Below are 21,033 nucleotides of genomic sequence, written 5' to 3' on the forward strand. Positions count from 1 at the left end.
AGTCTTTGGTTCTACCCTTATCAATCTGTATGCCCCTTCTGGCACATCCAATAGAATGGAAAGAGCACAGTTCTATAAAGAAGAAATCATTTATTTATTACGGAAAAACCCAAAAGATCTTATAATAGGCGGTGATTTTAATTGTGTGATAAATAAGAAAGACCAGGTTCCGAATTTCAATAACTGCATTGAACTGAAGCGTTTCGTCACTGTTTTACAGCTTAAAGATGCTTGGGAAATAATGTATCCCACATTTGTGGCATTTACATTCCTAGGTCCTCACTCACGTAGCAGGATCGACAGACTCTACATATCGCAAAGTCTAGTTAGCTCCTTCATTAAAGCAGAGACGATTCCAGTTTACTTTTCTGATCATAGCTCTGTGCTAGCTTCCATCAACCTTACTGCGCAACCCACTCGCCGTTTTAGAAGTTCATGGCACCTTAATACGTCACTGATGCAGGACGACGGATTAGAAGAAAGTTTGACAGAAGCGTGGGCATTGTGCCTCCGCTCTGCAGATAGACACGTCTCAGTACTAGACTGGTGGTGCAACAGGGCAAAGCCTAAACTGAGAAAAGTTCTCATCCAGTATAGTGTACAACGATCGAAAGACTTGAAAAATTCCATAGAATTTTATTATACCATGCTGCGAAATTTATATGAGCAGGCAAACACTTCCAACGTCCGTCTGGCAGATATCAAGCAAACTAAGGCCAAATTGCTCAGTCTTAAAAGACAGCAGATGGAGGGTCTGAAATTAAAATCCAAGGCTAAGACAGTCGTGGAGGATGAACATGCTTCCTTGTACCATCTACTGAAGCACGAAAGAAACAGGAGACGCACCTTCATTGATGGACTTCAGTCTGAAACTGGCGAGACACTCACGACTCAGAGAGACATCGTCAATGCAGTACACAAATATTACGAAGACCTATACACTGCCAACCCGGTATGTGAAGAGTCCTTCGATGAGTTCTTTCGTTCCATAGCTCCACAGGTCTCGGACGAGGAAAACGAAGACCTTCTCGTTGAGTGTACTAACGAAGATATCCACAGAATCATCTGCAAATCTCCTCTGAGGAAATCGCCGGGACCGGATGGTTTGCCTGTTGAATTTTATAAACGATACTGGCCACTGATTGGTGACATGTTTACCCGAATGACGAACGAGGTGCTTCAGGGAAAGCATTTACCTGCTGTTTTTAAAGAGAGCACAATAGTACTAATCCCAAAAAATGCTGCAAAAAGAAACCTCAACAACTTTCGTCCTATCTCCCTGTTAAACTCCGATTATAAAATCATCTGCAGAATTTTAAACAACAGACTCTCACAGTTGGCCAAAAAGATAGTAAGTCCATACCAGTCCTGTGTGCCTACCAAGAGCATTTTCAAAAGCATAGCTGAATATAGAGATATAATTGCAATCACTGCTGTGACCACCATAAAATGTGCTATCCTGTTTATTGACTTCCAGAAAGCATTTGATCGTGTGGATCATAGATTCCTTAGTGCCACACTGAACAAAATAGGTTTTAATGAGCGAGTCGTAAGTGTGATCAGAAATGTTGCAACAGGCATCAGCGCTTGTATATCAGTTAACTGCCAGAGGACAAAGCAGATTCAGATTAGGCGCGGCGTTCCTCAAGGAAGCCCCCTCTCCATGTTCCTATTCGTGCTTTCATTAGAACCTTTCCTCCGCAGTGTTCATGCCACTCTAACTGGCATCACATTATCTGGTCACCGAACAGTCATAAACGCCTATGCCGATGATGTCGGACTCGTCCTGCGAAATCCCGACGACATTTTGAAATTGGAAACGCTAATTAAAAAGTACTGTAGAGTCTCCGGAGCAGGTGTCAACGCAAACAAAAGCAAACTCCTAAACCTGCGGGGTTTTCAACATACCACCTTAGCCTGGGCCACAATGGTCACCCAATGCAAAGCACTAGGAATAACACTGACACCTTGTCCGTTAAAAATGGCAGCTATCAATTGGAGAAATACGTCGGGACAACTTCTTGGAACAACAAGAGAAAACCTCCACCGTAACATGAACCAAGTTCAGAGGGTGATTTTCATTAACCACTGCATTCTCTCCAGGAGTTACTTTATAGCACAGATCTTCCCACTACCGAAAATGATTGGAAAAAAGATAATGTCTACCATTGCCAGCTATCTTTGGAGAGGGGATATATTCAGAGTCGACGCAAAAACTGCGACCTTAGATCCCAGGAATGGAGGTTTGGGGCTAGTTGACATCAGAAATAAGGCGTCTGCGCTTTTTATAAAAAGGACCGCCACTATCCTTAGCGACCACGCTGATAGCATTACAACTAAATTATTTGAAGTTGTCAGGCCTGCCAGTTTACAGGCGCCGGTGAATGTGCAAAAAATAAATAACCGGCTCCAGTACGTTCGTGTATATTTTGTGGAATTCAGCTATCTCGGCGGTGTCATCATCAACTCACGACGGATCACGGCCCGCGATATTCTGTGCCATCGAAAGAAAATGGAGGGGAGAAACAAATTGGAAAGTAAATACCCACACACTGATTGGGACGCCATATGGAAAAATATTAATATGCGTGGTCTACCATCGGACGTCAAGTCAGCGTGGTATAAAACAGTGAATGAGACCGTAAGCACCAATGAAAGGTTACATGCAATCGGCGTTAGCGACACGAACCTATGTCTCAAATGTAAATTGATCGACACGTTAGTGCACAGATTCACGTGCGGTGGCAATCTACAACTCTGTAATTGGATTAGGGAACAACTGGCTTTTCTTACGAGATCTTCGGTGGAAAATTTTCCCCCTGTTACATTCCTCAGGCCTCAGACTTGCTATTTTCCAGCAGCAAAAAACAACTCGGTCCATTGGTTAATGGGACACTATGTGAATTACGTAATTAATCACCTGGGAAATGACAATTCCACTGACTTTTACATGTACTTGAAGTGTGCTTTTTATAACGCCCTGAAATATAAAGACCACAAGAAAAACTACGGCAATATGCTTAAAATTGTATTCGAGCGACTGGGCATTGGTTGACAAGCCAACGAGATAAACAAAAATCGTTTATTTAAGCGAAACGACGCTTAAACAAAAACAATTGGGGAGAAGTACATTTTTTACAGTTTCATATTACAATCACTTATCCTCTGCTGGCAAAGAAGGCTATTTTGTTTATTGCACAGAAGAAGCCGAAGCCGAAAGCCAGTATCGCAGGGTTCAAGATAAATTGTTTTCTTATACATTCATTTTATGACTGAGAAGGAAGTCTCATTTGTTTCCATGGCAGGGAACATACTTTTTTATTATTATTATTAATCTCAAGAAGGAAAGGAGGCTATGGAATTAGTGCCTTAACATAAAATTCCTTCTTCACATTCCATGAAGATTTTTCTTTTACAATAAAAAAATAACAAATAAAAAAAAAAAAAAAAAAAAGGGGGTATGATTCCTGCTTCGGGTGCAGGAGGTCCCGGGTTCAAATCCCGGACGAGCCCTTGCGTTTTGTGCAAACGTGTGGCGACTACCGGCATGCCGGCGGCTGTTCCGCGCATTTCCTGCCCTCCAGGTAAGCACAAAAACCAAGTAGCCGGTTCTGAAAGAGTTTCACGTATCATTTGAGCCATCTGCAGCCTGGTGGTTGGACGTTTGAAATTGATTTAAATGTTCACAGTAGAGATTGTAGCAAGTGTCTTGTTGAGTGCGACGAAAAAGTGATTACGCCCGGAATCGAAACGGAGACCTTCTGCCTGTTAGGCAGACGTGATAACCGCTACACCACGGAAACTGCTAAGCTCTGAGATCCACATGTGACACAACTTGCAGGACGATCACAACTTTGGCGTAAAAATCACTTTGCGGAAACGCACAATGCAGGTATTTCGCATTCGTACGCAACAATCGACAGCACCCTTGCCTGTTTGAATGCCACCACGAATAAGAGCCCAAGAAGTCGTCGGACAAGCTCGCGGCCGAGTCCTCGGTAGCATCAGCTACTCTTGCTTTCCGTACGAGCTACCGTCAATTCGCGCAGTCGCTATTGCATATGATGTCACCAAAAGCAATCACTTCGTTAGCGGCAAGGAGCCCGGGCCCAGCGGTAGCTCTACATGGAGGCACCAGCAGCCCCGACAGGCCGCCGCTGGCGCGCCGGCGCCCGGACCCGCGACCCCTAATGACGTTGCAGTCGATGTATTTCTTAATATCGCTTTTGGAAGAAGCAAGCCAGGTGTAAATCACACAGTATTTTACTGATGATCTGGAAACGCAAATTTAGAACAAGTAGAACATTATATAAAATTTGTTGTGTGGTCGAGCGGAACCCACCCTTCGCTCTTCCCAGGTTATCGTTGCTGCACGGAATGATTGTTAAAGCACCGACGGCTTCAGAGTTCGTCTTCTCCAACGTTTGCTTTTGCAGTACATTCCGCAATCTTTTCGTTATGAGTCGTCTGTTTCGGTTTCCCGATGTAGTTTTGCTCACACCTCCCGACTTCTCTTAACCCCGAGCCACCACTAGCAGAAAATTCCGCACTGCAGTCCGGTCAATCTGCAGAGCTCGATAAGAGCATCGCGGTCGTTCCTGAGCTAATGAAACGGCCGTGTCTGTAGTTGTTCCCAGATGTCTCCCACAGAAACGGCCTCCCGGACGCCTGCATTACAGGAGTACGCCCCTACTCCCAGCCATACAATTGCATTTGAAAGCAGAATAACATGAGCTACAGAGCAACTCCGACTTTTGAGTCTGACCTACTTTTAATGATACTGTGGTCGGTTTAGTTACTACTATCGCTGCTGGACGAAGCAGACCAGTTGAAAGCCACACGGTATTCTTGTAACGAACAGGTAATGGAAATTTAGGTAAAACGATATCAAAAAAAGTTGCGTGGTGGAGCGACACATACAGTTGGCTCTTCGTAGATGATCATTGCTGCACGGAATAATTCTTAAGGCACCGACGCCTTCAGGAGTCGTGTTTGGAAGTTTTGCTTGCAGTATATTCCGCTATCTTTTGGTTATGAGTTGGTGTTTCGGATTCCCGGTGTTCTTTTGTTTAGTGCATTTGCCTTCCCTTGATGCTAAGAAAGCACATGACGAAAGTGAAACACCACCGTCTGTTCATCTGCAGAGCGCGATGAAATTATTCACTCTACATTCATTGCCTTTAATATTCTTTCCATCAGTGGTGGGCGCTGCCTTCAGAAAGCGCTTTTCTTTCTGATTTACATGAAAGTTTGTGTTCCTCGGAGCTGGACTGCTTGGGATTACCTTCACTGCCACCGGCAAGTGGCTCGTTGGTCTAGGGGTATGATTCCTGCTTTGGGTGCAGGAGGTCCCGGGTTCAAATCCCGGACGAGCCCTACCGTTTTGACCGTGCTGAAGAGTAGGTGGAGCTCACCCACGTTTGTAGCTCTGCAATGAAGAACAGATGCGTGCCGCAGCACGCTGTGTGTGGCCCTACGGTCATGAAGGGACCGTTTGATATGGCAAGAATCTGATACCAGTAAATTACATAGGTCGATTTCTGTAGAAGAGCCGACAGTAATCTTGCATGCAACGGAAAACAAAGGTTGTCTTTGCAGAACGTGTGCACCGTGAGTGGAGACGAAGCTCAATCGTGGAGCAGTCTACCTTCATCTGATTAGCGACAACGTCAACCAAAGAGTGGGATACAAGACTGAGCGTAGTTAAGAGTTTCTCACTATTAGTTACGTTCACACTTCAACAGAGTTGTGACAAGGCGAGTGCAAAGAGATCAGGAAAGCCAGTATGAAGCGAACTTGAAGTAGTCTTGAAGAAATGGATACTAAATTTTGCAGGCCAGAATGGAGCTACGAGCGTTCTGAGTTACTGAATACCGGTGCACTATGGGAGCAAGAGCATTTGACAGTAAAATGAGGCGATATCGGTGTAGCACACGACATTTATTATCCCGCACACGCAGACGTGACGTTATCTCGGAAATGGAATCCGAAAACGGGTTTAAAAAAAGTCGTGCTTCCGCCCGGGATCGAACCGGGGACCTTCTGCGTGTAAAGCAGACGTGATAACCGCTACACCACGGAAACGACGGTTTTGCCGTTGTACTACCTGGAAAACCGTAGCTCCAACAGATTTTTCCTGCGTAAGCAAGGGCATCGGCTACGAGCTCCGTCCGATTCTAGAAGTTGCTATAGTAAAAGACAACGATAAAAACAATCAAACCGCAACAGCCAGGGAGAACGCTGGGTGAGCAGCAGCTCTGCACGGTGATACCAAGAACGGAGGCGATAGTCATGTGCATCGAGAAGGCTCGTTGGTCTAGGGGTATGATTCCTGCTTCGGGTGCAGGAGGTCCCGGGTTCAAATCCCGGACGAGCCCTTGCGTTTTGTGCAAACGTGTGGCGACTACCGGCATGCCGGCGGCTGTTCCGCGCATTTCCTGCCCTCCAGGTAAGCACAAAAACCAAGTAGCCGGTTCTGAAAGAGTTTCACGTATCATTTGAGCCATCTGCAGCCTGGTGGTTGGACGTTTGAAATTGATTTAAATGTTCACAGTAGAGATTGTAGCAAGTGTCTTGTTGAGTGCGACGAAAAAGTGATTACGCCCGGAATCGAAACGGAGACCTTCTGCCTGTTAGGCAGACGTGATAACCGCTACACCACGGAAACTGCTAAGCTCTGAGATCCACATGTGACACAACTTGCAGGACGATCACAACTTTGGCGTAAAAATCACTTTGCGGAAACGCACAATGCAGGTATTTCGCATTCGTACGCAACAATCGACAGCACCCTTGCCTGTTTGAATGCCACCACGAATAAGAGCCCAAGAAGTCGTCGGACAAGCTCGCGGCCGAGTCCTCGGTAGCATCAGCTACTCTTGCTTTCCGTACGAGCTACCGTCAATTCGCGCAGTCGCTATTGCATATGATGTCACCAAAAGCAATCACTTCGTTAGCGGCAAGGAGCCCGGGCCCAGCGGTAGCTCTACATGGAGGCACCAGCAGCCCCGACAGGCCGCCGCTGGCGCGCCGGCGCCCGGACCCGCGACCCCTAATGACGTTGCAGTCGATGTATTTCTTAATATCGCTTTTGGAAGAAGCAAGCCAGGTGTAAATCACACAGTATTTTACTGATGATCTGGAAACGCAAATTTAGAACAAGTAGAACATTATATAAAATTTGTTGTGTGGTCGAGCGGAACCCACCCTTCGCTCTTCCCAGGTTATCGTTGCTGCACGGAATGATTGTTAAAGCACCGACGGCTTCAGAGTTCGTCTTCTCCAACGTTTGCTTTTGCAGTACATTCCGCAATCTTTTCGTTATGAGTCGTCTGTTTCGGTTTCCCGATGTAGTTTTGCTCACACCTCCCGACTTCTCTTAACCCCGAGCCACCACTAGCAGAAAATTCCGCACTGCAGTCCGGTCAATCTGCAGAGCTCGATAAGAGCATCGCGGTCGTTCCTGAGCTAATGAAACGGCCGTGTCTGTAGTTGTTCCCAGATGTCTCCCACAGAAACGGCCTCCCGGACGCCTGCATTACAGGAGTACGCCCCTACTCCCAGCCATACAATTGCATTTGAAAGCAGAATAACATGAGCTACAGAGCAACTCCGACTTTTGAGTCTGACCTACTTTTAATGATACTGTGGTCGGTTTAGTTACTACTATCGCTGCTGGACGAAGCAGACCAGTTGAAAGCCACACGGTATTCTTGTAACGAACAGGTAATGGAAATTTAGGTAAAACGATATCAAAAAAAGTTGCGTGGTGGAGCGACACATACAGTTGGCTCTTCGTAGATGATCATTGCTGCACGGAATAATTCTTAAGGCACCGACGCCTTCAGGAGTCGTGTTTGGAAGTTTTGCTTGCAGTATATTCCGCTATCTTTTGGTTATGAGTTGGTGTTTCGGATTCCCGGTGTTCTTTTGTTTAGTGCATTTGCCTTCCCTTGATGCTAAGAAAGCACATGACGAAAGTGAAACACCACCGTCTGTTCATCTGCAGAGCGCGATGAAATTATTCACTCTACATTCATTGCCTTTAATATTCTTTCCATCAGTGGTGGGCGCTGCCTTCAGAAAGCGCTTTTCTTTCTGATTTACATGAAAGTTTGTGTTCCTCGGAGCTGGACTGCTTGGGATTACCTTCACTGCCACCGGCAAGTGGCTCGTTGGTCTAGGGGTATGATTCCTGCTTTGGGTGCAGGAGGTCCCGGGTTCAAATCCCGGACGAGCCCTACCGTTTTGACCGTGCTGAAGAGTAGGTGGAGCTCACCCACGTTTGTAGCTCTGCAATGAAGAACAGATGCGTGCCGCAGCACGCTGTGTGTGGCCCTACGGTCATGAAGGGACCGTTTGATATGGCAAGAATCTGATACCAGTAAATTACATAGGTCGATTTCTGTAGAAGAGCCGACAGTAATCTTGCATGCAACGGAAAACAAAGGTTGTCTTTGCAGAACGTGTGCACCGTGAGTGGAGACGAAGCTCAATCGTGGAGCAGTCTACCTTCATCTGATTAGCGACAACGTCAACCAAAGAGTGGGATACAAGACTGAGCGTAGTTAAGAGTTTCTCACTATTAGTTACGTTCACACTTCAACAGAGTTGTGACAAGGCGAGTGCAAAGAGATCAGGAAAGCCAGTATGAAGCGAACTTGAAGTAGTCTTGAAGAAATGGATACTAAATTTTGCAGGCCAGAATGGAGCTACGAGCGTTCTGAGTTACTGAATACCGGTGCACTATGGGAGCAAGAGCATTTGACAGTAAAATGAGGCGATATCGGTGTAGCACACGACATTTATTATCCCGCACACGCAGACGTGACGTTATCTCGGAAATGGAATCCGAAAACGGGTTTAAAAAAAGTCGTGCTTCCGCCCGGGATCGAACCGGGGACCTTCTGCGTGTAAAGCAGACGTGATAACCGCTACACCACGGAAACGACGGTTTTGCCGTTGTACTACCTGGAAAACCGTAGCTCCAACAGATTTTTCCTGCGTAAGCAAGGGCATCGGCTACGAGCTCCGTCCGATTCTAGAAGTTGCTATAGTAAAAGACAACGATAAAAACAATCAAACCGCAACAGCCAGGGAGAACGCTGGGTGAGCAGCAGCTCTGCACGGTGATACCAAGAACGGAGGCGATAGTCATGTGCATCGAGAAGGCTCGTTGGTCTAGGGGTATGATTCCTGCTTCGGGTGCAGGAGGTCCCGGGTTCAAATCCCGGACGAGCCCTTGCGTTTTGTGCAAACGTGTGGCGACTACCGGCATGCCGGCGGCTGTTCCGCGCATTTCCTGCCCTCCAGGTAAGCACAAAAACCAAGTAGCCGGTTCTGAAAGAGTTTCACGTATCATTTGAGCCATCTGCAGCCTGGTGGTTGGACGTTTGAAATTGATTTAAATGTTCACAGTAGAGATTGTAGCAAGTGTCTTGTTGAGTGCGACGAAAAAGTGATTACGCCCGGAATCGAAACGGAGACCTTCTGCCTGTTAGGCAGACGTGATAACCGCTACACCACGGAAACTGCTAAGCTCTGAGATCCACATGTGACACAACTTGCAGGACGATCACAACTTTGGCGTAAAAATCACTTTGCGGAAACGGACAATGCAGGTATTTCGCATTCGTACGCAACAATCGACAGCACCCTTGCCTGTCTGAATGCCACCACGAATAAGAGCCCAAGAAGTCGTCGGACAAGCTCGCGGCCGAGTCCTCGGTAGCATCAGCTACTCTTGCTTTCCGTACGAGCTACCGTCAATTCGCGCAGTCGCTATTGCATATGATGTCACCAAAAGCAATCACTTCGTTAGCGGCAAGGAGCCCGGGCCCAGCGGTAGCTCTACATGGAGGCACCAGCAGCCCCGACAGGCCGCCGCTGGCGCGCCGGCGCCCGGACCCGCGACCCCTAATGACGTTGCAGTCGATGTATTTCTTAATATCGCTTTTGGAAGAAGCAAGCCAGGTGTAAATCACACAGTATTTTACTGATGATCTGGAAACGCAAATTTAGAACAAGTAGAACATTATATAAAATTTGTTGTGTGGTCGAGCGGAACCCACCCTTCGCTCTTCCCAGATTATCGTTGCTGCACGGAATGATTGTTAAAGCACCGACGGCTTCAGAGTTCGTCTTCTCCAACGTTTGCTTTTGCAGTACATTCCGCAATCTTTTCGTTACGAGTCGTCTGTTTCGGTTTCCCGATGTAGTTTTGCTCACACCTCCCGACTTCTCTTAACCCCGAGCCACCACTAGCAGAAAATTCCGCACTGCAGTCCGGTCAATCTGCAGAGCTCGATAAGAGCATCGCGGTCGTTCCTGAGCTAATGAAACGGCCGTGTCTGTAGTTGTTCCCAGATGTCTCCCACAGAAACGGCCTCCCGGACGCCTGCATTACAGGAGTACGCCCCTACTCCCAGCCATACAATTGCATTTGAAAGCAGAATAACATGAGCTACAGAGCAACTCCGACTTTTGTGTCTGACCTACTTTTAATGATACTGTGGTCGGTTTAGTTACTACTATCGCTGCTGGACGAAGCAGACCAGTTGAAAGCCACACGGTATTCTTGTAACGAACAGGTAATGGAAATTTAGGTAAAACGATATCAAAAAAAGTTGCGTGGTGGAGCGACACATACAGTTGGCTCTTCGTAGATGATCATTGCTGCACGGAATAATTCTTAAGGCACCGACGCCTTCAGGAGTTGTGTTTGGAAGTTTTGCTTGCAGTATATTCCGCTATCTTTTCGTTATGAGTTGGTGTTTCGGATTCCCGGTGTTCTTTTGTTTAGTGCATTTGCCTTCCCTTGATGCTAAGAAAGCACATGACGAAAGTGAAACACCACCGTCTGTTCATCTGCAGAGCGCGATGAAATTATTCACTCTACATTCATTGCCTTTAATATTCTTTCCATCAGTGGTGGGCGCTGCCTTCAGAAAGCGCTTTTCTTTCTGATTTACATGAAAGTTTGTGTTCCTCGGAGCTGGACTGCTTGGGATTACCTTCACTGCCACCGGCAAGTGGCTCGTTGGTCTAGGGGTATGATTCCTGCTTTGGGTGCAGGAGGTCCCGGGTTCAAATCCCGGACGAGCCCTACCGTTTTGACCGTGCTGAAGAGTAGGTGGAGCTCACCCACGTTTGTAGCTCTGCAATGAAGAACAGATGCGTGCCGCAGCACGCTGTGTGTGGCCCTACGGTCATGAAGGGACGTTTGATATGGCAAGAAACTGATACCAGTAAATTACATAGGTCGATTTCTGTAGAAGAGCCGACAGTAATCTTGCATGCTACGGAAAACAAAGGTTGTCTTTGCAGAACGTGTGCACCGTGAGTGGAGACGAAGCTCAATCGTGGAGCAGTCTACCTTCATCTGATTAGCGACAACGTCAACCAAAGAGTGGGATACAAGACTGAGCGTAGTTAAGAGTTTCTCACTATTAGTTACGTTCACACTTCAACAGAGTTGTGACAAGGCGAGTGCAAAGAGATCAGGAAAGCCAGTATGAAGCGAACTTGAAGTAGTCTTGAAGAAATGGATACTAAATTTTGCAGGCCAGAATGGAGCTACGAGCGTTCTGAGTTACTGAATACCGGTGCACTATGGGAGCAAGAGCATTTGACAGTAAAATGAGGCGATATCGGTGTAGCACACGACATTTATTATCCCGCACACGCAGACGTGACGTTATCTCGGAAATGGAATCCGAAAACGGGTTTAAAAAAAGTCGTGCTTCCGCCCGGGATCGAACCGGGGACCTTCTGCGTGTAACGCAGACGTGATAACCGCTACACCACGGAAACGACGGTTTTACCGTTGTACTACCTGGAAAACCGTAGCTCCAACAGATTTTTCCTGCGTAAGCAAGGGCATCGGCTACGAGCTCCGTCCGATTCTAGAAGTTGCTATAGTAAAAGACAACGATAAAAACAATCAAACCGCAACAGCCAGGGAGAACGCTGGGTGAGCAGCAGCTCTGCACGGTGATACCAAGAACGGAGGCGATAGTCATGTGCATCGAGAAGGCTCGTTGGTCTAGGGGTATGATTCCTGCTTCGGGTGCAGGAGGTCCCGGGTTCAAATCCCGGACGAGCCCTTGCGTTTTGTGCAAACGTGTGGCGACTACCGGCATGCCGGCGGCTGTTCCGCGCATTTCCTGCCCTCCAGGTAAGCACAAAAACCAAGTAGCCGGTTCTGAAAGAGTTTCACGTATCATTTGAGCCATCTGCAGCCTGGTGGTTGGACGTTTGAAATTGATTTAAATGTTCACAGTAGAGATTGTAGCAAGTGTCTTGTTGAGTGCGACGAAAAAGTGATTACGCCCGGAATCGAAACGGAGACCTTCTGCCTGTTAGGCAGACGTGATAACCGCTACACCACGGAAACTGCTAAGCTCTGAGATCCACATGTGACACAACTTGCAGGACGATCACAACTTTGGCGTAAAAATCACTTTGCGGAAACGCACAATGCAGGTATTTCGCATTCGTACGCAACAATCGACAGCACCCTTGCCTGTCTGAATGCCACCACGAATAAGAGCCCAAGAAGTCGTCGGCAATGAACGCGGCCGAGTCCTCGGTAGCATCAGCTACTCTTGCTTTCCGTACGAGCTACCGTCAATTCGCGCAGTCGCTATTGCATATGATGTCACCAAAAGCAATCACTTCGTTAGCGGCAAGGAGCCCGGGCCCAGCGGTAGCTCTACATGGAGGCACCAGCAGCCCCGACAGGCCGCCGCTGGCGCGCCGGCGCCCGGACCCGCGACCCCTAATGACGTTGCAGTCGATGTATTTCTTAATATCGCTTTTGGAAGGAGCAAGCCAGGTGTAAATCACACAGTATTTTACTGATGATCTGGAAACGCAAATTTAGAACAAGTAGAACATTATATAAAATTTGTTGTGTGGTCGAGCGGAACCCACCCTTCGCTCTTCCCAGATTATCGTTGCTGCACGGAATGATTGTTAAAGCACCGACGGCTTCAGAGTTCGTCTTCTCCAACGTTTGCTTTTGCAGTACATTCCGCAATCTTTTCGTTATGAGTCGTCTGTTTCGGTTTCCCGATGTAGTTTTGCTCACACCTCCCGACTTCTCTTAACTCCGAGCCACCACTAGCAGAAAATTCCGCACTGCAGTCCGGTCAATCTGCAGAGCTCGATAAGAGAATCGCGGTCGTTCCTGAGCTAATGAAACGGCCGTGTCTGTAGTTGTTCCCAGATGTCTCCCACAGAAACGGCCTCCCGGACGCCTGCATTACAGGAGTACGCCCCTACTCCCAGCCATACAATTGCATTTGAAAGCAGAATAACATGAGCTACAGAGCAACTCCGACTTTTGTGTCTGACCTACTTTTAATGATACTGTGGTCGGTTTAGTTACTACTATCGCTGCTGGACGAAGCAGACCAGTTGAAAGCCACACGGTATTCTTGTAACGAACAGGTAATGGAAATTTTGGTAAAACGATATCAAAAAAAGTTGCGTGGTGGAGCGACACATACAGTTTGCTCTTCGTAGATGATCATTGCTGCACGGAATAATTCTTAAGGCACCGACACCTTCAGGAGTCGTGTTTGGAAGTTTTGCTTGCAGTATATTCCGCTATCTTTTCGTTATGAGTTGGTGTTTCGGATTCCCGGTGTTCTTTTGTTTAGTGCATTTGCCTTCCCTTGATGCTAAGAAAGCACATGACGAAAGTGAAACACCACCGTCTGTTCATCTGCAGAGCGCGATGAAATTATTCACTCTACATTCATTGCCTTTAATATTCTTTCCATCAGTGGTGGGCGCTGCCTTCAGAAAGCGCTTTTCTTTCTGATTTACATGAAAGTTTGTGTTCCTCGGAGCTGGACTGCTTGGGATTACCTTCACTGCCACCGGCAAGTGGCTCGTTGGTCTAGGGGTATGATTCCTGCTTTGGGTGCAGGAGGTCCCGGGTTCAAATCCCGGACGAGCCCTACCGTTTTGACCGTGCTGAAGAGTAGGTGGAGCTCACCCACGTTTGTAGCTCTGCAATGAAGAAGAGATGCGTGCCGCAGCACGCTGTGTGTGGCCCTACGGTCATGAAGGGACCGTTTGATATGGCAGGAATCTGATACCAGTAAATTACATAGGTCGATTTCTGTAGAAGAGCCGACAGTAATCTTGCATGCAACGGAAAACAAAGGTTGTCTTTGCAGAACGTGTGCACCGTGAGTGGAGACGAAGCTCAATCGTGGAGCAGTCTACCTTCATCTGATTAGCGACAACGTCAACCAAAGAGTGGGATACAAGACTGAGCGTAGTTAAGAGTTTCTCACTATTAGTTACGTTCACACTTCAACAGAGTTGTGACAAGGCGAGTGCAAAGAGATCAGGAAAGCCAGTATGAAGCGAACTTGAAGTAGTCTTGAAGAAATGGATACTAAATTTTGCAGGCCAGAATGGAGCTACGAGCGTTCTGAGTTACTGAATACCGGTGCACTATGGGAGCAAGAGCATTTGACAGTAAAATGAGGCGATATCGGTGTAGCACACGACATTTATTATCCCGCACACGCAGACGTGACGTTATCTCGGAAATGGAATCCGAAAACGGGTTTAAAAAAAGTCGTGCTTCCGCCCGGGATCGAACCGGGGACCTTCTGCGTGTAAAGCAGACGTGATAACCGCTACACCACGGAAACGACGGTTTTGCCGTTGTACTACCTGGAAAACCGTAGCTCCAACAGATTTTTCCTGCGTAAGCAAGGGCATCGGCTACGAGCTCCGTCCTATTCTAGAAGTTGCTATAGTAAAAGACAACGATAAAAACAATCAAACCGCAACAGCCAGGGAGAACGCTGGGTGAGCAGCAGCTCTGCACGGTGATACCAAGAACGGAGGCGATAGTCATGTGCATCGAGAAGGCTCGTTGGTCTAGGGGTATGATTCCTGCTTCGGGTGCAGGAGGTCCCGGGTTCAAATCCCGGACGAGCCCTTGCGTTTTGTGCAAACGTGTGGCGACTACCGGCATGCCGGCGGCTGTTCCGCGCATTTCCTGCCCTCCAGGTAAGCACAAAAACCAAGTAGCCGGTTCTGAAAGAGTTTCACGTATCATTTGAGCCATCTGCAGCCTGGTGGTTGGACGTTTGAAATTGATTTAAATGTTCACAGTAGAGATTGTAGCAAGTGTCTTGTTGAGTGCGACGAAAAAGTGATTACGCCCGGAATCGAAACGGAGACCTTCTGCCTGTTAGGCAGACGTGATAACCGCTACACCACGGAAACTGCTAAGCTCTGAGATCCACATGTGACACAACTTGCAGGACGATCACAACTTTGGCGTAAAAATCACTTTGCGGAAACGCACAATGCAGGTATTTCGCATTCGTACGCAACAATCGACAGCACCCTTGCCTGTCTGAATGCCACCACGAATAAGAGCCCAAGAAGTCGTCGGCAATGAACGCGGCCGAGTCCTCGGTAGCATCAGCTACTCTTGCTTTCCGTACGAGCTACCGTCAATTCGCGCAGTCGCTATTGCATATGATGTCACCAAAAGCAATCACTTCGTTAGCGGCAAGGAGCCCGGGCCCAGCGGTAGCTCTACATGGAGGCACCAGCAGCCCCGACAGGCCGCCGCTGGCGCGCCGGCGCCCGGACCCGCGACCCCTAATGACGTTGCAGTCGATGTATTTCTTAATATCGCTTTTGGAAGGAGCAAGCCAGGTGTAAATCACACAGTATTTTACTGATGATCTGGAAACGCAAATTTAGAACAAGTAGAACATTATATAAAATTTGTTGTGTGGTCGAGCGGAACCCACCCTTCGCTCTTCCCAGATTATCGTTGCTGCACGGAATGATTGTTAAAGCACCGACGGCTTCAGAGTTCGTCTTCTCCAACGTTTGCTTTTGCAGTACATTCCGCAATCTTTTCGTTATGAGTCGTCTGTTTCGGTTTCCCGATGTAGTTTTGCTCACACCTCCCGACTTCTCTTAACTCCGAGCCACCACTAGCAGAAAATTCCGCACTGCAGTCCGGTCAATCTGCAGAGCTCGATAAGAGAATCGCGGTCGTTCCTGAGCTAATGAAACGGCCGTGTCTGTAGTTGTTCCCAGATGTCTCCCACAGAAACGGCCTCCCGGACGCCTGCATTACAGGAGTACGCCCCTACTCCCAGCCATACAATTGCATTTGAAAGCAGAATAACATGAGCTACAGAGCAACTCCGACTTTTGTGTCTGACCTACTTTTAATGATACTGTGGTCGGTTTAGTTACTACTATCGCTGCTGGACGAAGCAGACCAGTTGAAAGCCACACGGTATTCTTGTAACGAACAGGTAATGGAAATTTTGGTAAAACGATATCAAAAAAAGTTGCGTGGTGGAGCGACACATACAGTTTGCTCTTCGTAGATGATCATTGCTGCACGGAATAATTCTTAAGGCACCGACACCTTCAGGAGTCGTGTTTGGAAGTTTTGCTTGCAGTATATTCCGCTATCTTTTCGTTATGAGTTGGTGTTTCGGATTCCCGGTGTTCTTTTGTTTAGTGCATTTGCCTTCCCTTGATGCTAAGAAAGCACATGACGAAAGTGAAACACCACCGTCTGTTCATCTGCAGAGCGCGATGAAATTATTCACTCTACATTCATTGCCTTTAATATTCTTTCCATCAGTGGTGGGCGCTGCCTTCAGAAAGCGCTTTTCTTTCTGATTTACATGAAAGTTTGTGTTCCTCGGAGCTGGACTGCTTGGGATTACCTTCACTGCCACCGGCAAGTGGCTCGTTGGTCTAGGGGTATGATTCCTGCTTTGGGTGCAGGAGGTCCCGGGTTCAAATCCCGGACGAGCCCTACCGTTTTGACCGTGCTGAAGAGTAGGTGGAGCTCACCCACGTTTGTAGCTCTGCAATGAAGAAGAGATGCGTGCCGCAGCACGCTGTGTGTGGCCCTACGGTCATGAAGGGACCGTTTGATATGGCAGGAATCTGATACCAGTAAATTACATAGGTCGATTTCTGTAGAAGAGCCGACAGTAATCTTGCATGCAACGGAAAACAAAGGTTGTCTTTGCAGAACGTGTGCACCGTGAGTGGAGACGAAGCTCAATCGTGGAGCAGTCTACCTTCATCTGATTAGCGACAACGTCAACCAAAGAGTGGGATACAAGACTGAGCGTAGTTAAGAGTTTCTCACTATTAGTTACGTTCACACTTCAACAGAGTTGTGACAAGGCGAGTGCAAAGAGATCAGGAAAGCCAGTATGAAGCGAACTTGAAGTAGTCTTGAAGAAATGGATACTAAATTTTGCAGGCCAGAATGGAGCTACGAGCGTTCTGAGTTACTGAATACCGGTGCACTATGGGAGCAAGAGCATTTGACAGTAAAATGAGGCGATATCGGTGTAGCACACGACATTTATTATCCCGCACACGCAGACGTGACGTTATCTCGGAAATGGAATCCGAAAACGGGTTTAAAAAAAGTCGTGCTTCCGCCCGGGATCGAACCGGGGACCTTCTGCGTGTAAAGCAGACGTGATAACCGCTACACCACGGAAACGACGGTTTTGCCGTTGTACTACCTGGAAAACCGTAGCTCCAACAGATTTTTCCTGCGTAAGCAAGGGCATCGGCTACGAGCTCCGTCCTATTCTAGAAGTTGCTATAGTAAAAGACAACGATAAAAACAATCAAACCGCAACAGCCAGGGAGAACGCTGGGTGAGCAGCAGCTCTGCACGGTGATACCAAGAACGGAGGCGATAGTCATGTGCATCGAGAAGGCTCGTTGGTCTAGGGGTATGATTCCTGCTTCGGGTGCAGGAGGTCCCGGGTTCAAATCCCGGACGAGCCCTTGCGTTTTGTGCAAACGTGTGGCGACTACCGGCATGCCGGCGGCTGTTCCGCGCATTTCCTGCCCTCCAGGTAAGCACAAAAACCAAGTAGCCGGTTCTGAAAGAGTTTCACGTATCATTTGAGCCATCTGCAGCCTGGTGGTTGGACGTTTGAAATTGATTTAAATGTTCACAGTAGAGATTGTAGCAAGTGTCTTGTTGAGTGCGACGAAAAAGTGATTACGCCCGGAATCGAAACGGAGACCTTCTGCCTGTTAGGCAGACGTGATAACCGCTACACCACGGAAACTGCTAAGCTCTGAGATCCACATGTGACACAACTTGCAGGACGATCACAACTTTGGCGTAAAAATCACTTTGCGGAAACGCACAATGCAGGTATTTCGCATTCGTACGCAACAATCGACAGCACCCTTGCCTGTCTGAATGCCACCACGAATAAGAGCCCAAGAAGTCGTCGGACAAGCTCGCGGCCGAGTCCTCGGTAGCATCAGCTACTCTTGCTTTCCGTACGAGCTACCGTCAATTCGCGCAGTCGCTATTGCATATGATGTCACCAAAAGCAATCACTTCGTTAGCGGCAAGGAGCCCGGGCCCAGCGGTAGCTCTACATGGAGGCACCAGCAGCCCCGACAGGCCGCCGCTGGCGCGCCGGCGCCCGGACCCGCGACCCCTAATGACGTTGCAGTCGATGTATTTCTTAATATCGCTTTTGGAAGGAGCAAGCCAGGTGTAAATCACACAGTATTTTACTGATGATCTGGAAACGCAAATTTAGAACAAGTAGAACATTATATAAAATTTGTTGTGTGGTCGAGCGGAACCCACCCTTCGCTCTTCCCAGATTATCGTTGCTGCACGGAATGATTGTTAAAGCACCGACGGCTTCAGAGTTCGTCTTCTCCAACGTTTGCTTTTGCAGTACATTCCGCAATCTTTTCGTTATGAGTCGTCTGTTTCGGTTTCCCGATGTAGTTTTGCTCACACCTCCCGACTTCTCTTAACTCCGAGCCACCACTAGCAGAAAATTCCGCACTGCAGTCCGGTCAATCTGCAGAGCTCGATAAGAGAATCGCGGTCGTTCCTGAGCTAATGAAACGGCCGTGTCTGTAGTTGTTCCCAGATGTCTCCCACAGAAACGGCCTCCCGGACGCCTGCATTACAGGAGTACGCCCCTACTCCCAGCCATACAATTGCATTTGAAAGCAGAATAACATGAGCTACAGAGCAACTCCGACTTTTGTGTCTGACCTACTTTTAATGATACTGTGGTCGGTTTAGTTACTACTATCGCTGCTGGACGAAGCAGACCAGTTGAAAGCCACACGGTATTCTTGTAACGAACAGGTAATGGAAATTTTGGTAAAACGATATCAAAAAAAGTTGCGTGGTGGAGCGACACATACAGTTTGCTCTTCGTAGATGCTCATTGCTGCACGGAATAATTCTTAAGGCACCGACACCTTCAGGAGTCGTGTTTGGAAGTTTTGCTTGCAGTATATTCCGCTATCTTTTCGTTATGAGTTGGTGTTTCGGATTCCCGGTGTTCTTTTGTTTAGTGCATTTGCCTTCCCTTGATGCTAAGAAAGCACATGACGAAAGTGAAACACCACCGTCTGTTCATCTGCAGAGCGCGATGAAATTATTCACTCTACATTCATTGCCTTTAATATTCTTTCCATCAGTGGTGGGCGCTGCCTTCAGAAAGCGCTTTTCTTTCTGATTTACATGAAAGTTTGTGTTCCTCGGAGCTGGACTGCTTGGGATTACCTTCACTGCCACCGGCAAGTGGCTCGTTGGTCTAGGGGTATGATTCCTGCTTTGGGTGCAGGAGGTCCCGGGTTCAAATCCCGGACGAGCCCTACCGTTTTGACCGTGCTGAAGAGTAGGTGGAGCTCACCCACGTTTGTAGCTCTGCAATGAAGAAGAGATGCGTGCCGCAGCACGCTGTGTGTGGCCCTACGGTCATGAAGGGACCGTTTGATATGGCAGGAATCTGATACCAGTAAATTACATAGGTCGATTTCTGTAGAAGAGCCGACAGTAATCTTGCATGCAACGGAAAACAAAGGTTGTCTTTGCAGAACGTGTGCACCGTGAGTGGAGACGAAGCTCAAGCGTGGAGCAGTCTACCTTCATCTGATTAGCGACAACGTCAACCAAAGAGTGGGATACAAGACTGAGCGTAGTTAAGAGTTTCTCACTATTAGTTACGTTCACACTTCAACAGAGTTGTGACAAGGCGAGTGCAAAGAGATCAGGAAAGCCAGTATGAAGCGAACTTGAAGTAGTCTTGAAGAAATGGATACTAAATTTTGCAGGCCAGAATGGAGCTACGAGCGTTCTGAGTTACTGAATACCGGTGCACTATGGGAGCAAGAGCATTTGACAGTAAAATGAGGCGATATCGGTGTAGCACACGACATTTATTATCCCGCACACGCAGACGTGACGTTATCTCGGAAATGGAATCCGAAAACGGGTTTAAAAAAAGTCGTGCTTCCGCCCGGGATCGAACCGGGGACCTTCTGCGTGTAAAGCAGACGTGATAACCGCTACACCACGGAAACGACGGTTTTGCCGTTGTACTACCTGGAAAACCGTAGCTCCAACAGATTTTTCCTGCGTAAGCAAGGGCATCGGCTACGAGCTCCGTCCTATTCTAGAAGTTGCTATAGTAAAAGACAACGATAAAAACAATCAAACCGCAACAGCCAGGGAGAACGCTGGGTGAGCAGCAGCTCTGCACGGTGATACCAAGAACGGAGGCGATAGTCATGTGCATCGAGAAGGCTCGTTGGTCTAGGGGTATGATTCCTGCTTCGGGTGCAGGAGGTCCCGGGTTCAAATCCCGGACGAGCCCTTGCGTTTTGTGCAAACGTGTGGCGACTACCGGCATGCCGGCGGCTGTTCCGCGCATTTCCTGCCCTCCAGGTAAGCACAAAAACCAAGTAGCCGGTTCTGAAAGAGTTTCACGTATCATTTGAGCCATCTGCAGCCTGGTGGTTGGACGTTTGAAATTGATTTAAATGTTCACAGTAGAGATTGTAGCAAGTGTCTTGTTGAGTGCGACGAAAAAGTGATTACGCCCGGAATCGAAACGGAGACCTTCTGCCTGTTAGGCAGACGTGATAACCGCTACACCACGGAAACTGCTAAGCTCTGAGATCCACATGTGACACAACTTGCAGGACGATCAC

At 47.8% G+C, this 21,033-nt stretch overlaps 18 non-coding genes across 18 annotated transcripts; 12 read left to right on the forward strand and 6 right to left on the reverse strand.

Annotated features, from left to right (window-relative positions):
- Nucleotides 1-5,304: 5,304 nt before the first annotated feature.
- On the forward strand, nucleotides 5,305-5,376 carry Trnap-ugg (transfer RNA proline (anticodon UGG)). The gene has a single exon. It is a non-coding gene; the product is annotated as a tRNA-Pro (tRNA).
- Nucleotides 5,377-6,011: 635 nt separating this feature from the next.
- On the reverse strand, nucleotides 6,012-6,084 carry Trnav-uac (transfer RNA valine (anticodon UAC)). The gene has a single exon. It is a non-coding gene; the product is annotated as a tRNA-Val (tRNA).
- Nucleotides 6,085-6,305: 221 nt separating this feature from the next.
- Nucleotides 6,306-6,377, forward strand: Trnap-cgg (transfer RNA proline (anticodon CGG)). The gene has a single exon. It is a non-coding gene; the product is annotated as a tRNA-Pro (tRNA).
- A 1,791-nt stretch (nucleotides 6,378-8,168) lies between these two features.
- Trnap-ugg (transfer RNA proline (anticodon UGG)) lies at nucleotides 8,169-8,240 on the forward strand. Its single transcript has one exon. It is a non-coding gene; the product is annotated as a tRNA-Pro (tRNA).
- Nucleotides 8,241-8,875: 635 nt separating this feature from the next.
- On the reverse strand, nucleotides 8,876-8,948 carry Trnav-uac (transfer RNA valine (anticodon UAC)). Its single transcript has one exon. It is a non-coding gene; the product is annotated as a tRNA-Val (tRNA).
- Nucleotides 8,949-9,169: 221 nt separating this feature from the next.
- On the forward strand, nucleotides 9,170-9,241 carry Trnap-cgg (transfer RNA proline (anticodon CGG)). The gene has a single exon. It is a non-coding gene; the product is annotated as a tRNA-Pro (tRNA).
- A 1,791-nt stretch (nucleotides 9,242-11,032) lies between these two features.
- On the forward strand, nucleotides 11,033-11,104 carry Trnap-ugg (transfer RNA proline (anticodon UGG)). The gene has a single exon. It is a non-coding gene; the product is annotated as a tRNA-Pro (tRNA).
- Nucleotides 11,105-11,738: 634 nt separating this feature from the next.
- Trnav-uac (transfer RNA valine (anticodon UAC)) lies at nucleotides 11,739-11,811 on the reverse strand. The gene has a single exon. It is a non-coding gene; the product is annotated as a tRNA-Val (tRNA).
- Nucleotides 11,812-12,032: 221 nt separating this feature from the next.
- Nucleotides 12,033-12,104, forward strand: Trnap-cgg (transfer RNA proline (anticodon CGG)). The gene has a single exon. It is a non-coding gene; the product is annotated as a tRNA-Pro (tRNA).
- A 1,791-nt stretch (nucleotides 12,105-13,895) lies between these two features.
- On the forward strand, nucleotides 13,896-13,967 carry Trnap-ugg (transfer RNA proline (anticodon UGG)). The gene has a single exon. It is a non-coding gene; the product is annotated as a tRNA-Pro (tRNA).
- Nucleotides 13,968-14,602: 635 nt separating this feature from the next.
- On the reverse strand, nucleotides 14,603-14,675 carry Trnav-uac (transfer RNA valine (anticodon UAC)). The gene has a single exon. It is a non-coding gene; the product is annotated as a tRNA-Val (tRNA).
- Nucleotides 14,676-14,896: 221 nt separating this feature from the next.
- Nucleotides 14,897-14,968, forward strand: Trnap-cgg (transfer RNA proline (anticodon CGG)). The gene has a single exon. It is a non-coding gene; the product is annotated as a tRNA-Pro (tRNA).
- A 1,791-nt stretch (nucleotides 14,969-16,759) lies between these two features.
- On the forward strand, nucleotides 16,760-16,831 carry Trnap-ugg (transfer RNA proline (anticodon UGG)). The gene has a single exon. It is a non-coding gene; the product is annotated as a tRNA-Pro (tRNA).
- A 635-nt stretch (nucleotides 16,832-17,466) lies between these two features.
- Nucleotides 17,467-17,539, reverse strand: Trnav-uac (transfer RNA valine (anticodon UAC)). The gene has a single exon. It is a non-coding gene; the product is annotated as a tRNA-Val (tRNA).
- Nucleotides 17,540-17,760: 221 nt separating this feature from the next.
- On the forward strand, nucleotides 17,761-17,832 carry Trnap-cgg (transfer RNA proline (anticodon CGG)). The gene has a single exon. It is a non-coding gene; the product is annotated as a tRNA-Pro (tRNA).
- A 1,791-nt stretch (nucleotides 17,833-19,623) lies between these two features.
- Trnap-ugg (transfer RNA proline (anticodon UGG)) lies at nucleotides 19,624-19,695 on the forward strand. Its single transcript has one exon. It is a non-coding gene; the product is annotated as a tRNA-Pro (tRNA).
- Nucleotides 19,696-20,330: 635 nt separating this feature from the next.
- Nucleotides 20,331-20,403, reverse strand: Trnav-uac (transfer RNA valine (anticodon UAC)). Its single transcript has one exon. It is a non-coding gene; the product is annotated as a tRNA-Val (tRNA).
- A 221-nt stretch (nucleotides 20,404-20,624) lies between these two features.
- Nucleotides 20,625-20,696, forward strand: Trnap-cgg (transfer RNA proline (anticodon CGG)). Its single transcript has one exon. It is a non-coding gene; the product is annotated as a tRNA-Pro (tRNA).
- Nucleotides 20,697-21,033: the final 337 nt, after the last annotated feature.

Source organism: Schistocerca gregaria, chromosome 2 (genome assembly GCF_023897955.1).
Source record: "Schistocerca gregaria isolate iqSchGreg1 chromosome 2, iqSchGreg1.2, whole genome shotgun sequence".
Taxonomy (NCBI): Eukaryota; Metazoa; Arthropoda; class Insecta; order Orthoptera; family Acrididae; genus Schistocerca; species Schistocerca gregaria.